A 19,089-nucleotide genomic window follows, 5' to 3' on the forward strand; every position below is an offset into this window, starting at 1 on the left:
AGGTGAGGAATTTAGGGAGTTCCGAGTTTGGGCATAAAGACTATATTTTGATTATGTCTATAGAGATGTTGATGGGTCTTTTCTGAAGTTCCCCAAATGAATAATAAAGTCATTTTCTGATTTTATTTTCCTGAGCAAGACTCTCCCAGAATAACGAAGTCATGAGGATGAATAAAATACAATGACAAAAATCACATTAAGACTACAGATGTGGGCATTACCACTTTCAGATAATCGGCATGCAAGAGAGACAGAGGGAGAAAAATAAAATAAAAAGTTGTATACACTTGAAAACTTAAAATATCAAAGAATAAAAATTGTGTGTTTTTTTTTTTTTTTTTTTTTTTTTTTTAGAATTTTCTCTAGGTTTGTTCAGTTGTTCTACTGAATTCTTTGAAAATCTGTGTTTTGGAACCTCAAAATTACTTCTTCAATGGCATTCTCGAGAGACATTTTTCACGGACAATTTACATCATGTTCCTTGAAGTACCCCAGGGTGCCTTTGCCTGCAGCTGAAGTTCCCAGAAAAAGAGCCCACTGAGAAATGTGTCCTTAATCTCAGTAAGTGCTCCATTGCTTGCAAATATTCCGTATCTAATCTTTTCTCCCCTCGACTCATTCTTTCATTCATTTAACACATAGCACATAGTTTCTAGTATGGACAAACTATAACAGGACAATGAATAGGAACCAAGACAAGAGAGAGTAAAACAGTCCAGAAGCCACATAGCCAACTCACTGGAATGAAAGTCAAGGAACAGTTGACATCATAATGTCACTGAATAATCCGGGGGAAGCACAGAAAAGAATCTAAACGAGAAAAGCATAAATCAGAAACGGTTTAGAAAAGATTTCCTGATGCTTAAATTTAAAACTGAGTAAGTGTGCTTTAGACAGGTAACTGGCCATGGAAAGGAAAAGGTACAGAGAATGTTAGACACAGAAAAGCGTGTGCTTAGTCATTAGCTTAACATATTTATTTATACCATATGGTGTCTCAGACATTGTAAAATATAGTCGTTAAAAAGGCAAGACTGCTGTCACAAAATGAGAAAGAGTTTCACCAGGTTTGCAGTTCCAAGACAGGAAGAAACATAATTTGGGATCTGGAAAAGTGTGTCTTGGTTAAGAAACAACATAAGAGAAACAGTTGCAAATAAGGCCACAAAGATTGACAAGTTTAGATTATCCACTCTTTTTCCATGCTTTGGCAAAGAATTCAGACTTTTCTTAAATATCACAGAAAAGCAAATCATTATAAGAATTTTAAGAAAATATAAAGCTGCTTGCTGTGCTAATTATATTTCTGCCTAAAGTGCACTCAAGGCAAAAGCTCCTTGACATTGATATGGGGAATAATTTTGGGCTATAACCCCACAGGCAGCAAACAAAAATTGACAAATGGGTTTATATCAAACTAAAATCTTTTGCACAGGAAAGGAAATGATCAGTAGCAGAGTGCAGAGAAAACCTACAGATTGAGGGAGGGCCTAAATTAAAAAAAATACATCTGATAAGGATTAAAAAACAAATATATAAGCAAGTCAATTCAACAGCAAGAGACCAAATAGTATGATGAAAAATGAGCAAAAGACCTGAACAGATGCTTCTCAAAGACATGCAACTATGAAAAAAATACCCAATATTGTTAAACTTAGGGAGAAGCAAATTATATCTAAAATGGGATATCACACTACATTTATTAGAATAACTACAGTCAAAAGGAACAAAGATAACTAGTGTTGATAAGAATGTAGAGAAAGGAGAACTCTTGTAACTTTGTCTTAGCGATGTAAATTGATTCAGCCACTGCAGAAAACTATGAAGTTTCCTGAAAAAATTAAAATATAACATCTTTATTGTCCTAGCATCTCATTAATCGATTTATATTCAAAGAATATGAGATCAGTGTGTGGGGAAGTGTCTCTTTACTCTCATTTTTGTTGCGGTGTTAGTCACAGTAGTCACAAAAGGGAACCTACTTCTGTAATCATCAGTGGATCAAGAAAGAAAATGTAATGTTTTGTGGAACAGTATTCAGCCTTTAACAATATGCAATCTTGTTCTTCGTAACAATATGTAGATAGGTGGAGGACGTTTTGTTAAGTGCAATATGCTAGGGATAGAAAGACAAACAATGACAAGTTGTACCTATATGTGCAAACTAAAAAGCTGACCTCCGAAAAGCACAGCAAAATGGTATTTGACAAAGTTGAGGACTTGAAAGCTAAGAATATGTTGGTCAAAGGACATAACATTTTGGTCACACTGGAGGGAAAAGTTCAGGAATTCTACTATACATAGTGGTACATATACTGAAAATTCAATATACTTGAATTTTTAAAATATCATTGTTTGGGTATTTAAAATTTTCAAAATAGCACTGATAGTTACACAACCTTATGAGTGCATTTAATGCTTTTGAACTTTACAATTCAAAATTATTAAAGATGTGTATTTTAACACAAAAATATTTTTTAAGAAAAGATTGTTTCAGGGAAAATGTAGTATAGTCAAATACACTCAGCAAGCAAATTGAACAATACTTTTAACATCCAAAATCTGAGCAACTAAATACAAGTTACATTAAATTTTAAAAAATGTGAAAACAATATTACTTGACTCCATAATAATATAAATAAATAATAGAATAAAATAAATGGGGAAGAGACCAATTTTATTACAGAATACTTTTGAAATTATATCTATGTCAATATTCCCTCCAAAAACTAAAATGAATCTTTTTATGGTGACAGGTAAAATCCCTGAGTACACACTAGACAATGCCTAACTGGTAAAATAATGAGACAACAGAAGTCTAGTGAACTTATTGTGTAAATATATCACAATATATACTACCATAAATAAGGTAAGTACATTGAGCATCATCAATGATATCATTTTGATCTTATGCATCTTCTGAGTGGAGTGACAGGAAGGAGAAATCAAAAAATGCTACTCTATAGCATTAGGATCTTATTTACAATTATAGTTTTTCAGTAGAAAGGGTAGGGGAAAGGACATAAGAGAAAAGAACAAAATATGAGAAAATGGAAATAAAGTACTTGTACATAGGGGAGAGAGGAGGGAGTAAAGGGAGAGCAGGGACAAGGGGAAAAAATGAGAACCAAGACCTGTCATGTAGAGGTACAAGATCCCAATGATGAATGTAACTGTACTGTATACCTAAAATGTACCAATAAACTCAATGAGAAAATAAAAGTTACTCTAAAAAGAAAGAAATATGTAAATCCAATATGAGAATTATTTGACAAGTCACTTTTTAATACTATAAAATAGTCTTCAAGCCTCTCAAAGCCATTAAATCAAAAATATGAAAAATTTTCATGGAGAATTGGAGTGTGGGGATACATGATCATTAATAAGATCATACCAAGGAATGCTGTAAAGACCAAATATGAAAAAAATGGTGAAATTCATATAATGCCTGAAGCATAGTTGATAGCAATGAGCCTAAGTTGTTTGCAAGATTTGGTACATAAAATGATGATGTGGGAATCATGAGAGTTATTCAGAAATACTGTATTAACTTTGAAACTTTCCTGAAAATCTAAAGTTATTTTTTGAGACCCAAGGGCTGTTATGCAAAGGTACAAGATCCCAATGATAAATGTAACTGTACTGTATACTTAAAAAGCACCAATAACCTCAATGAAAGAAAAACTTTAAATAATAAATATAATGCATCTTCATACCTGTCAAGGCCTATAGAATAGTATACCTCAGACAAGGTGATATCTTTGCTTAGCTACTACTAAGTGTTCATAAAGAGCTCTTCAAACCCTGCAAATTAATTATATTTTAACAGATGCCAGTTTTAAAAATTTTAGTTGGATTTTTTTCCTCCAGTGGGCCAGGAAACATTTCACAGACAACCTTCAACTTGGATTAATTTTTTTCATCTGTGTAGAATAACTGCCATAAAAATAATAATTTTCAAAAAGTAAATGAAAGTAAGCATGTGGTCAGAGAACCACTAAAGAACAGAGACATTAGAGTTGAAAAATAGATACTAGACATCTAATTTGTTGTAAATAAATCCACAAATATCAGCAATGAATATTATTAAAGATTACAAAGAATTACTTTTACATATGAAAAATATACAAAATAATTTATTCAGTGGTGACTTTTAAGATGCAGTTATTTGGGGAAAGTTTCTAACAATAGGACCAGAACTACACAGCCTAACTATGTGCAACTCTCTTCTAACTTGTTTCTAATTCATTTATTTTTCACTGAGACCTGCATGACACACCGCTTGCAAGGCTCACAAATAAACTGAAAGCTTGTACTATTCCACAGCATGTCTGTTTCGAGAAAGCACTCCTGATTGGACAAAAGTAGCAGGAAAATATAAAATACTGTCAAAGTTTTGCATCCTTTTATTAAACTTCCTGAGCAGAAAGTATTCAAAGCCTCTTCTACTTAGGAGTTCTGCATTATTTTATGCTCATTATAAACAAACTTAGCTTGATGTATTCAGAGACCATTACAGGGACAAAATGTGGCAAGTTCTTTGCCTGTTACTCAGTAGAGGCGTGATTTGTGAAATCTTTTGAGAGAATCAGGGACTTAAATGTCAGTTCTGCTGAAAAACAGCAATTGTTCCCTCGGCCATACACAAGCCAATATGTAACTGAAAGCAGAACAAATCTTGACCTGCATTTTGTAATCTTTGTTATTTTAAAACTTTGGGTCAAATTCTTTCTCAACTTTATGTAGAGGTATATTAATCTTTTGGAGAGTGTTTGCATAAAAATTGGTAAAATGAGTGTTATAAACCTTAAATTATGTAATCTTATCTCCCTGCATATTTAGGACACCAAGCTAATGGACTTATCGGATAATCCATTTGCTCCCAGAAGTCTCCAGTCACTGTTCTAATCCTGGATTCCAAGGAAAACAGAATCTGATATGGCTGAAAACACAACAAAACAGAGATAAATACTTCATGGGAATAGAAGTACCTTTCCAGCCACCAGGAGTCCTTCTATAGGCATTGGATTTCACCTTCAGTCACAAGGATTCAACTTGCTATACAAAACCAGGACTGAGATATTAAAAAATCAAATCTTGGCCCACCTCAGCCAGTGCTTCAAAACTAGCCTGCCTGTATTTGTGGTTGGGCCACTGTGATCCCCTTCACCAGAGTGTGCCTCATCCAGCTACTCAAGCTGAAGTCTTTTGCCTGTCCTCTCTTAATTTACAGTTAAAGGTGTTTTTTTTTTTCCTATAAATTCATGCTTTAGTTTGAATTTTCCACACCAGGCAGCAACAATCTCATTAAGTTGATATTATTTGTAATTTCCCTATATATTTCCAGGGCAACAGAGTGTCTGAATTGTAAGAACAGCAGTGCCTGGCCTTTGCCCTTATTTTAGTCTGTTTAATTTATATGTAACGCTTGATGAATCTGGTCTGAAGTTATCATTTCATGTTCTCTCAATCCTTTTAAAAGATGTTGAATAGCACAACTGTCTCTCAGGACATCTCTGTCTGAAAAGCCAATTTTACAAACCATAAAAAGCCATCTCAAATTCTCTTGTATGACTTGAACTGAATACTCTGTCTAATTCTTTCTTACATTTTTTCCAGGGTGAGACAGAAACCTTCCTCCACAGGGAAGAGGGCTGGCTAGGACTCATTTCTCCACCAATCACCTACTCACCATCGTATCTACAACTGTAAGCCCTGCTACATTAAACTAATTCAAAGGTTCAGTCGGTTTTATTTTATACATTATGCCCAGTACAATGTTTATCATTAAGTAAATCACTACTGTTTTTTATTTGATTTCTTGATAGGATAATACATAAATCAGAAACCCATGTAAACAAACAAAGTTAAATTATAAGAAAAGTGTTTTTCTAATGCTATGATTTTCCACTTAGCGTGATATTGTCGTTATTTTTGTTATAAATTTTAAAATACCTTCATTAGGTATATGTATATATATATATATATGAAAAGACCTGTTCAAGTAGAAGACCCAGGGAGTGCAGTGTAGAAGAGCAGAAGATGAATTTCATAAGTCAAGTAGGCAAGCAAATTTGACCTTTTCCTACTTTTTTCCTATGTAGAGTCCCTCAAAAGGATTTGATGGTGCCCATACTCACCTGTGAAAGTAACATTCTTTACTTAACCTACTGTTGTAAATACTAATCTTTTCCAGAGACACACACAAGGTTAATGCCTTCCTGGCTACTTGGGTATCGTTTAGCCCAGTCATGTTGGCCCAATAAAATGAACCAGCCCAGTTTTAGTCTGGTATCATTTAATTTTGACATTGTTTAATTTGTCTCTTCAACAAAAATAAAAATCTTGCCTGTCCGTGATGTCCCACTGTGAGCATATTCAGTGAGTAGAGCAAAATGCTGACAAAAGTTTTAATTGTTTGAAGTTAAGCAAGCCAGCTATTGACATACTGCCCTTAAGTTTTAGATGGATGATGATTTCAAAGCAGAAATCTGCATCATTGCTGTGCCATTTAACTCTACATCTTTATGTATCTATTCATTATATGATGCATACAAATGTAGTTAATACTAGTTAGAAAATACTAAATTTCAGTTGTTCACAATCTTATTACCCAAAAGACAAAGATATATACCTAATCAGTGAATAATAAATTGTTCTTCAACATTATTACTTACCATAATAGTATTGCCATAATTACCTATGAAATTAAATATTCCATTAAAAGTTTTGCCAAAGTTCATGTACAACACCAGTGCTATTTGGTATTTCTGTATTTTACATGCATATTTGTGCTTACCTCTCATTATCCCTTTTAAAAAAATATTTTGAAATATAACTGTAAGACTCAGTGAACATTTGGAGGTTATATTATGTTGCATTCTCATCAAAGATTTAAGATGATACACTTAACTTTATATTTTTCTGATATACAGTTTCTTCTAGCCCTGAGGTGAAAAGTTGTCTTGTAATGATTTATGATTTATTTTTATGTGTTCTGTTTGTACATTTTCAGTTTGAAATGTTGTTATTTATTAATTATGCAAAGTTCAAGGAGATACCATACTCATCATTGGATTAACTTGTTGATATTTTCATATCTCCTTTAGGCAGTGGTACCTGGTAGGATCTGTAGGTCACTAGGAGTATGGCCTGGAAGTGTACAGTCTTTTTCCCAGCCTTCCCCTCCTGTCTGTGATTTCTGGCTTTCATGAGTTGAATGAATAGCTTTCCACCACCATGGCTTTCCTCATGACATTTTAACCAGAGAGCCAGATAAACTGGCCTGAAACCCAAAATTCATTAAAAAATTAAGCCTCTTTCCCTTTATAATTTTTCTTCCTATTTCAAATTATCTATTAGGGGGAGGGATATGGAAATGAAAAGAGGAGAATGGAATAAATATGAGAAAAGGAAAAAATGGAAACAAAGTTTTTGTGAATTGGGAGGGCTGAAGGGGTTGAGGAAAGGGTAGGAAAAGGGAGAAAAATAAGAATCAAGATATATTATGTAGAGATAAAAATCTCCAATGAGTAATGTCATTATGTTGTATACCTAAAATGTACCAATAAAATTAATTTTAAAAATTAAGCCTCTCTTCCAGTAAGTTGTGGGTGTTGGTTATTTGGTTTGGTATAATATAACAGCTAGAGAGGGCACAGAATCCTGTAAGCAGAGCTTGATGCATAATTGCGGTCAAAGCTCAGAAAACCAGAAGGCTGGTAGGAATGTGAACAGTAAAGGGAGTTTCAGGATGTGTTAATTAAGAACAAGGACTCCACTAGCAGTTGGACTAGAAGCCATATGTGTTACACTCTGGAAGAAAATTTGTCTTCATTTTGTATTTTGTCTATGTCTAAGACTTTGCATCAGACTAAGATTAATGACATGAACTAATTAACCTGGAAGTGGAAATTTCAAGAAAGCCCAACATGCAGGTCATAGCATGGGTTCTACTTGCTGCCTTTTGACAGATTTTAGTGATAATCAAGGCAAAAGTCAAAAGAAAAATTTGAAAATGTTAAATTTTGGGCCAGGAGCCAAGTGTGTAGTTGGGCCCCAAAGATGTATGAGTTCTAAGGATATGAATACCATTAAAAAGGAGCCAAGTAATTTGTATAGGTTCAAAAAGAACAATGAACTGGTGGCATCTCAGAAATCACCAAGACTCCATTCATAACTGGCTCAAAGTTGCAAAAGTGTAAACCTTACATTTGAGAAGAAAGCCCTTGACCAATATATTTGAGAAAGATTGCTTTAAAATTATTCACTTTGTATTCATTTCATTGGAGTCAATCATTTATTTCACTAGTTCCTCAGAAGTTGTTCTAGTGTTGGTCCAACTGGGACAGGATATTGCTTGAGCTTGTGGCAGACCTTGGCATTATCCACATAGTGTGATTTTATAGGCATCAAGACTTCAGAAGTCTGAGGGGTCCAGGCACACGTGCTCCTGAGAAGATAATGAATGAATCTGTGAGTGTGAAGCCAAAGTGTAGAGGAGACCCCCTGAAAGCCAAAGAGGACAAGAAGATAGAGTATTTTCTTTATAATTTTTTTCCTCATTGAGTTTATTGGTACATTTTAGGTAAACAGTACAGTTACATTCATTACTGGGATCTTGTACCTTTACATGACAGGTTTTTGGTTCTCATGTTTTCCCCTTGCCCTTGCCCTCCCTTCAGCCCCTCCAAGATACAGTATTTTCTGAGGTAAGACAGAAATAGTGAACAGACCTAGCCCAAGAGAGCAGCAACCATCAAGGTCATAAGGGCAAGTCTACCCAAGTCCTTTGCAACTCATAGTTCATCAAAATCTGCCCCTTGTGTTGACATGAACATGCAGGATTTAATATTTGCCTGCTGGCTTTCAGTTATGCTTTTGTCTCATTGTTTTCTATTCCACTATTCTATCATTTTGGAATGGGAAAGTTTACCCTTTTGCCATTGCACACTGGAATCATCTTACTAGTTTTGTTTTTTAAATTTTTATATAAACTCTTAGGTAAGAGTTTACCTTGAATCTCAGAGGATACTTGAGTCTTGGACTTTTCAACCATGATGGAATTCTTATATGTGGAGCAAATATATTTTTCTTAATGGAATGGGTGAGAACGATTTGGAGGCCAGGGACAGAATATTATGAGTTAGATCTACAATTTTCACAAAATCCCACATAGTCAGAGATGGGGCTTTTAGAAGTTGGAAGTCAGATAGTTGAGACCACAAATTAAATCGATATATTTTCTTCTACAATTAAACTTTATAGAAAGATTTTTCCACATTCCGTCACCATAGGAAGGATCAGAAATGAAGGATTAGAGAAGACTGGAAAAGAAATAAATGAAAGAACCTTAACCATAATGTAATAATAGAATCTATATAAGTGTCATTAGTTTAATGCTGCCCAATGATGGATACTGCTAAAATGGATGGAGACTTCTAAAATGGGCACCTCTCAACTAATCAAAATATTTACATAATTTTAATCTTTATAAATGTATACACGGTTATCTAATTCCAGGCTTTACACTCACCATTTTTCTTAAAATATTAAGATCTTATATTTCAACATATGATAATTTATATATTTCATCATCATTAAAACAATAGGGTTCTAAATTAGTTTATGGCCCAGAAAATCCTGATAATCTCTGGTGAAAAACAGTTCAATAGCTGTCACTAAGAGATGTGTTCTCCTGTCAGGAATTTGAACTCAATATTTCATTTCATTACAAATTTTAATAAACCAAACCTTGTCATTGTTATATTTCTATCCACAAATGTGAAATTATCTATCATATTACATACATAAAATCCCACTCTTATTTAAAATTAGTAGACTACTAAATCAATTTGCTTTGGCTATTTTTTAATAATTTATTATGTATATGACACCAGACACTGAATTTTACATTATTTCAACTTGAAATATGTTTAATTTTAAAATCTGAATTTTTTGGATTCTGAAAGCTGATAAAACTCTATCAATTTTTTTTCTCTCCATACATGCAGTTATGCTTTAGTCTTAGCAAAAACATGTAAATAAAACAAAGACATAGATAATCAAGATCACATCAATATATTTTATAGAAGAATGATTTTACTAATCAAACATTACATTTATCAAACAAATTTTTATTCAGGACTCGTGTAAATGCTGAATAGTTTCTCTGATGTGAACAACTAAAACTGTAAAAAAAGGATCAAAATGCCTAACTGATAATGCAAAAAAGGAGGAAAACGTCTAACGAAGGGGATGTGGGAGGGGTAGAGGAAAGGAAAGAAGGGAAAAGAAAATATATGAGAAATGGAAAAACATAGAAACAAAACCTTGGTAAATAGAGAAGGGTGCAGGGGTTGAAGGGTAGGCAGGGGAATGGGGAAAAAACAAAAAGCAAGATACATCATGTAGAGGTACAAGATCCTAATGATGACTGTAACTGTATAGTATACCCAAAATGTACCAATAAACTTCATGGAAAAAAAAGAAAATTTTGACGATCACCTATGTATCTTCCTCCCCATCAACTTTTCTATAGTCTCTTTCCTTTCACAAGCATATTTTATTTTCTGTATGGTTGTATTACTCTAATTTTTGTGTCTAAACTTTTAAAATTTAATAATTTTTAATCAGTACATTCCAATGTAGCGATAATTTCTTTGCCTCTTTTAACATGATATTTTATACACTTAGAATGAAAATAAGCATGACATTCAAGATCTAGTTTCAAAAAGACATATATGTGGTTTTCTAATCAGAATATCATGCAACACTGAAAACTGGAGAAAACATTATTTCATTGGCCTGGAATTTAGCAGGTCAATATGTAAGCCTTTAGTATAAATTGTATGGTGTAATGCTTAAGATGGTTTGTTTTTGTAGCTAAGAACAACTTCACTTAAAACTCTGGCAATTTTCTATGTGATTCTAAGAGTTATATTTATTACTAATATAATTTATAGATTTAAAGAAAGATTTTATTTTGATCAGTATATTTTGCTTGCATGTAATTGGACAGAATTAGTTTTTGTTGTTATGAAGGACTCATGCTATATATTGTTATATTGATAAGCTTTCTTACTTAGTTTTGCTAGGCCCCTTCTGAAGTAATTTTTTTCGTGTCTATGCTGCTCTCTGCTTCTTTTCAGTCACCAACTTGAAGTGCAATCCGAAGTCATTACTAATGTCTCATTCATTTGAAGCTCCCCAAGTTTCCTACACGGAAGCTTTGTTTTCTTTCTCCTTCACAAACTGCAGGCCTTTTTCTAAGGGTTATTACCTTAACCTCAGGAGGGTTTAGCTAGGTCTGAGTGACAATGGGCCATCATCTCATCTGGTTTCTCTCTGTCTTTTTTAAAACAACAAATATGAAAAACAAAACAAGAGTAGCTTTCCGAGATATTTGGAGTGATGTTTGCATCCCCCTGGATAATTTCTCTTTTCTGGATTCACTCCTGAACCCTTTTTAGTTGATGTACCAAATCTGTATGCCCATAAAAAGTTTATTGATGTAGTGTTATTTTGTCATTTCTGTTTATTAAAATTTAACATAATATGATACCATCACTCTTTATTTTTAGGTATATTCTCTTTATTTGGTTCCCAGGATAACAGTAACATATTTATTCTTTTTTCTTGGTTTTTGTGTTCCTTTAAAATTCCCTGTAATCCCAGCACTCTGGAGGCTGAGGGAGGAGGATCGCTGTGAGTTTGAGACCAGCCTAAGCTACATAGTGAGTTCCAGGTCATTCTCAATTACATAGTGAGACCCTGTCTCAAAAAAACCCTCCAAAAAAAATTAGAAAAAGAAAATTCTCTTTGTTGTTTATAACACTCTTTTCTCTCTTGATATTTTAGGGTATCACAACTCATTTAATGGCATTGATTGTTATACTCACTATAATCAATAATTTATTGAAATATCATAGCTTGGTGACTTCTAAAAATATTCATATGTTAAATAATTATTAAATGGATATTGTTTTCCTAGATCTCTGTATGAATCTCTAGACTTTGATATCTAATTTTCTTTTGCAAATCTCAATTTCTTTGTCTACAATACCTCTCAGAACTACCATATCCAAATCTAATTTAATATTTCCTGTAAAAAATGTTGCAGTCGTAATATCTACATTTTAATAGATGGCAAATCTATCTTTTTCCTTTATTTTTATTACCTGCTTTCTTATATGGTCATAAGGTAGCATAATTATTTCTCTCTATGTAGAATCAAATTATCTCTTTTTATTCAAATGCTACAGTCCTAGTTTGAATAAAGTCATCTCTCTCCCAGTGTGATCATCCTGATTGGTCATTGTCTTTTATTTGAATCCCTGTTATAGTCTTCTCCCCGCACCCCACTACTGAGGATTGAACTCAAGACCTTCTCCCTGAGAGGCCTGTGAGGCACACTGAGGTATTTATTTCCCCAGCCCTTGCTATAGCCTTCTTATTTCCCTTCCCACTCACAACACTAGCTAATTATAAAATTATTTTATTGATCAATATTTTGCTATTTCAGATACAGTGTGATTTTGCAAGAATAAGAGATTGAATGTGACAGCAGAACTTCAGACAAGAAAAAGCTAAAGTGTTAGTGTCACAGTTTTGGACTTTGCGTTAAATACCACAGTCCATGTTTTGCAATGCAGAGTAAATAATATACAATTAAACTATTTTTATGAACTGTGTGTAGTGCTACTTTTAGACTGCTACTAACTCTACTACCACAATGTTTCTGCTTTTAGTGACTGATACTTGATATATTAGCTATTTTAATGGATGAGAATATTATGCCTCTTGGTTTTTGCTTTTAAAAGACAGTGATATACACTGCATATACAGAGATATAGTATTAAAAGAGGAAAAACAAACAACAGTAAGAGTCCTAGATATTTATCTTAATGGTTTCTAGTAAAATAGACTCATAGGCTTTACTAGCCTAAATCAATCTGAATATTTTGAGATGTGTTATCGGAATCCAAATGTTTAATAAGCTATACATGTGATTCATACTCAGAGATTCAAGCCCCTTCCTATTATTGCTATTTAGAAATATTAACCTATCAGAATCCCTACGCTAATTAAAAATCCCCAAATTAAGCAATCTTTATTTTAATATAATTTATACCATGTATGCTTTAAACATTATGGGTTACTTCGGTACTAAACAATAAATGAGTAAACTATAAAATATGTTTGATAATTAAGATATGTTTGGTAATTTAAAATATTTATAAGCATTGAGCATTAGTATAGTTATTGTAAGCCTGTCAGAAGACAATTAGAGCTATATATAAATATCTCTGAGTGATTATAGATTTTTAAACACTAGTTTGGGATACAGTAATTCAGGTACATATATGAAATAAGGAATCAATAAATATTATCTCTGCCGTACTGGGGGGCTTTACTTACTAGTAGTTAGAGTGTTTTTGTTATGAAATAAAGTCAAAGTCCTTAGATAATTATATGTATTCTTTAAAAAATATATTCCTTTTTCTAATTCTTACTCTGACAATTGTCTGTACCTTACTTTTCAATCACATTCACTGCAACATCCTTCTTACAACTTTGACATAAGGCACCTCTAAAAATGTCAGGTTACACAGTACAGAGGAATTAAATTTGTAGATGTAATTAAGATTTTGAATAAGCTAATCTTAGTGTAAGAATTCATTCTGGGCTATACGAGTGCATTCAAAGAAATTAACAACCTTGTCAGAAAGTGGAAGTTAGGGAGGCAGGAGAAAAAACAAAATGGAAAATAACACTAGATAGTGCTCAAAAGGAAGACAAATATAGAAGAGGCAATGTTGCTCATTGAGAAAAAGAGGAAGGTACAGTGGAAGGGGCCACTAGCCAAGGGAAGAGTGTGACTTCTGAAAGCGGAAGCAGTGAGACAACTGATCCCTGCCTAGATCATTCAGAAAGAACGTATTCAGATGACACTTGGATGGAGTTTAGAATGACACTTTGATGGAGTGCAGAGTTCTCCACAAAATGGTAAGATTTTGTACTGTTTAATTTCCCATGCTTGTGGTAATTTATCATAGCAGCAGTGGAAAACAAATACAACCATGCAATTTCCTTTTGATACAAATGTTTGTCCTAGTTATTTTGGCAAAATTCTTACATATCCATTAAGAACTATTTATAATGTGACTTTCTTCATAGTGCTTTTCCTATTTATTCAAGAATTATTGAGTAAATCCAGTCTAGTAGTATCAAATTCTGCAGAGGAGAATCTGGATGTCCTTCTTCATAATTAAAAAAATTACATTTAATTTATATTTTTAATTTTTAATTACATTTTAAATTAATTTTTTTTACATTTTTGCCTTTCCATCTTCTTTCTGTGCTTCTCAGTAACAAGGCTTATTTTACTTTCTTTGAGAATTAAATAACTAATATTTTAGTTGAAGATCTAGTGACTACTCAACATGAACCATTAATGCATTAATGGTTCAAATTGACCTATTAAAAAAACAATGAAACAAAATATCTTTAATGACAAGTGAAATAATTAATTAAGTTTCCTTATTCTCTTAATAACATTGAGACAAATAGGAAAATAATACTAAGAAAATTAACATAAGGACAAAAAAATGAAACATTTTAAAACTGAAATTTTAAAATCAAACAAAAAATATTTATAACACACACACACACACACACACACACATCAGAATAGTAGCCAGAAAATCCAAAAAACAAAAAAATAAAAAATAATAAAACAAAAAAAAAAAAAAAAAAACCAAACTCAACACTATATAGGCAAGTCAAAGGCAACTGAAATAATTGCTACCCCCTCTAAAATGCCTAGCTAGAACCAGGCTGGTCATATAAAACTACCTTCCATATAGGTGATCCCGATGGTGAAAATTCATATACATCCTGGTCTGCAAATTCATTGCTGGTAGCAGTGAATTTTAGTTTCTCCTTTTCAACCGAATGCCACCAAGAAAAAATTTCTGTACCTAAAGGGTGCTACAAGAGCTGCAATGGGACATTCAAAGTAGATTTTGTGAGGATTGTGACCAATGGATACTGACACACTTTGTGTACATGATAAACACAAATTCAAAACCATAAGTAAACTTGTAAGGAAAAGCTTCAGCAAAATTTGAAGTGTTTTAAACAATGAATTGTTCAATAATCTGTTTTTAGGAAGTATGAAAGATTTGATCATTCATGTGTAATTTTAAAAGGGTATGTTATGAAATATCTGTAACAATCAGAACATGGCACTAATATTTAATTTTAAAACAAAATTCGGATGTGAATTTACATTCAAATAAATCAGCTAAAATACTTAGAATAGGGGACTGAGATGCCACCCACTTTGAATAACTATTAACACTTGCAAAAATATTAATATATATTGAAAAAATTAGAAGTAACCTCTAGAATCTAGGACTTGAGATATAATGGGATTTTAGATTAGGAAAGTTCACTAATTAGATGTATCTATATGAAAGCTTTTGGAATGCCAGGAAAAAAAATATCCTAAATAATTCAGAAGACAAGATTCAGAAGAAAAGCATTTCTCTTAATAATTTTCATTATTTTTCTTCAAGATTTTTTAATCATATAAAATAAAATGTCAATTTACATGATTCTTTTTATCTAAAGTTTGTGTTTCGGCATGGAATTGTATCTATTATTCTAATATATATTTAAGTTATTTTTCCTTTTGATGGTAGGGTATATATTTCTCATTTTTATATATTGCTTTATAGATCATTTCCAGAGAAAAATAAGACTATCAACTTATTTGTAAAGAGTCAATTTACGGATCAATTTATACAATTTATTTAATTTAATTATTGCATTTTTTCCTTCTCAACCTTCCCCATCTGTTGTTGTCAGGTATTATTGATGACTTTCGTTTCAGCACCTCTATTGAATATTCAGTTTATTTGTAGACTTTCTTATTCTTAATTATGTAATGTTAAACTATGTATTTTTTCTTTTTTTCTAACTTATTCATGTCCTATCATTTGTGATATTTTCTGCATCCTTCACATACTTTCATGCAAAACGATAGAGGATAAATAAATGAGTGTGGAAAAACATTAAAAAATATTTGCATTTACTTTATGGAATCAGGCTTAATTCACATGCAGTATAAAATATGTTCTTAATATCACAGTTTACGGTACAAATTTTATTATATATTCATAAAGATTTGATAAGAAGTCTATATGTAGTATGTGTTTATATTTGACAGAACTCACTAGAGTCCTTTGTCAAGATTTCCAAAGAAGTTTAAGTGAATAAGGATAGTGATGTTCAAATAGCGTATTTTATCATTTGGAGCTACTATGAGCAGAGAAACATTTTCTAAGCAGTGTTACAGGACGGAAACCTGATTAATATGCCTGTGTGCTTTTTGTTTGATTGTTTTGGTATCGGGGTCGAACTAGGGACTTTGCTCTTGAGAGGCAGGCGGCAAAACGACTAATACACCTTTTCTGCCACTATGTCCATCTGGCCTCTATTATGGTTTCACTAGAATTATGGCTTTTAGGCATAGTTTCTTTTGGCTTTAACCATAAAGCCTTACGTTCTTATTTTATGGTTTTAATAGTTATATTCCATAAAGTCTTAGTCAATTAGCCAAAAGGAATTAATTTATACAAATTTTGAACTACTTATGTAAACAGAGATCCCTGTGCCTCTTTAAGCTTCTAATGACAAATTTTAATTCTCCTGTATTACATAGTATATACTATCATTATATAGTGCTATGTAAATACAAAGGAAACAACTATCCATCTCTTCAATTCCCTTCATTTCAGATAAGATTGCATCAATTTTCCCACAGATATCTGGGATGTATGCACCTTATTTTAGGGTACATTGATTACAGAAAATATCCTTGCTATGTGTTTCTTTTCCATGATGTTCTCATATTTCTGTATTTCAGTGGAACCGTTACTGCCATACTTTCAGAGTTTTTCCAAAGCTATAGATAATCCAATCAGATTGACCAGAATATTTAATTTCCCATTCTGCTAAAAATACATATACTTGAAAATATTTTTGATTGCATAACAATAGTTAACATATGCTTTTTTTTTTTTTTTTTCAACCAGGGATTGAACTCAGGACCTTGTGCTTGTGAGGCAAGTCTGGTACTGCTAAGCTAAATCCCTGGCCCCATGCTTCTTTTTTTGTTTGTTTGTTTTGTTTTTTTTGATATAGGGTCTCACTATGTAGTTGAGACTGACATGTAACTCACTATGTAGCCCAGGCTGCTTTTGAACTCAGAGCGATCCTCCTGCCTCAGCCTCTTGAGTTCTGGGATTACAGGTGTGTGCCACCACACCTGGCAAATAAACAGCCTATCTTTTTGGGGGGGAGTTAATAGGGTCTCCAACACTGGTCCTTGTGCTTGAGAGGCAAGCAGCAGAACCACTAAGTTAAATCCCCAGCCCATGCTTTCAATTTTTGAAGACTTTTTTTTTTTTTTTTTGCTGAAATTTATAGAGGAGAACAAAAGCAACATAAAAATAGAGAAAGACGACTCTTGCTACTACTCATTTTATTTAAAACTCACAATCTATCACAACACAAAAATTCCTTTATTAAAACACGTGATTTATTCAAACTTTTTTGTTAGTTTGTTTTTCTGCAACAGGGTCTCACTATGTATGAGATTGACCTGGAACTCACTATGTAGCCTGGCTTGTCTTGAACTCATAGCGATCCTCCTGCCACAGCCTCCTGAGTGCTGGGATTACAGGTGTGCTCCACCACACCCAGTACTCAAACATATTTTATAGAGATTTTCAGCATATGGTTAAATATGCAATGCTTTATGTGATAAGCATCCTGTATCTGGCACTATCTTTATCCTTTCAATCCTGACACAGTGCCCAATATAAAGTGGGGTTAAAATGTTGTATTAAATTAATCCAAAAGGGCTCTAATTACTGTTTAGGTAGTTGTTTCTATATTATAATCTATATGTATGCAACATAATTTTTTTCACATTTTATAAGACAGTAATCACTCAGCTAAATGATTTCTGGGGGAAAAAACACAACAAATAGTAGAACTAAGGCAACCATCTCATTTCATTTCAGCAGCACCAGGATCAACAGGTAACCACTTTGTGACACTGTGGCATTGACTGTCTAGGGGGGAAGCACAGGACTGGCTGAAGGTGGTTTAGGAATCTACAAAGGCTCCAGCTACATTAAAAACCACCTCGGTGTAAACTGTCTCACACACAGCAGCTCTAAAATTAAATCAACTTGGAACATTTGTTAAATGAAATGGTTGCAAGTTGGACCATGGATTCTGATGGTCAAAACGTTAATTTTTCAAAGAATTCATTTTCAGATAGGTAGCCACCCTGATTACTTATGTCTTGCTCATGAAATGTTTACTCACAAAGAAAATGTGGAAGATTAAAAAGTAATTTTGCAGTAAAGTATTGAGAGTATTAATTGATAATTTTAGATGATTATGCATATATATAATATATATGTAATTTGGGGTGGTGGTAAGAGGATTGCACTCCCACCAACAATGGAGAAGAGTTCCTTTCTCCCCACAACCACGCCAACAATTGTTATTGGTTGATTTCTTGGTAGCCATTCTTTGTGGGGTGAGGTGAAACCTCAGTGTTGTTTTCATCTGCATCTCTGTAGTGACCAGTGATGTGAAACATTTTTTCATATAGTATGTATATTTTTAAGAAGATTAATTTTATACCTTTTCTAATTTTGTTTTCCAGTTATATTTTCAGTGAACACATACTATACTTCCTGACAGATTAAAATCTGATTAAATACTTAATTGTTGAACTCTTACATGTCTGTAATTTCTGAATCATTATGATTAGAAAATAAAATATTAAACATATCAAAAGTTGTATAAAGAAATATTTACCTATATGTTTACTATAGCTCATAATATCCTAGGTAGTAAAGTGAAGTCTTTGTTTGAAAGATTATTGCTCTGATGTAATTATAATATACATTTGAATATACATGCTTCCTCGATATAGTGTTCTTAAATATACATATAACTATATGTATGTGAATACATATGCAAATTCACATCTTTTGTCTT

Source organism: Fukomys damarensis, unplaced genomic scaffold, assembly GCF_012274545.1.
Source record: "Fukomys damarensis isolate Sample0158 unplaced genomic scaffold, DMR_v1.0_HiC HiC_scaffold_35, whole genome shotgun sequence".
Classification (NCBI taxonomy): Eukaryota; Metazoa; Chordata; class Mammalia; order Rodentia; family Bathyergidae; genus Fukomys; species Fukomys damarensis.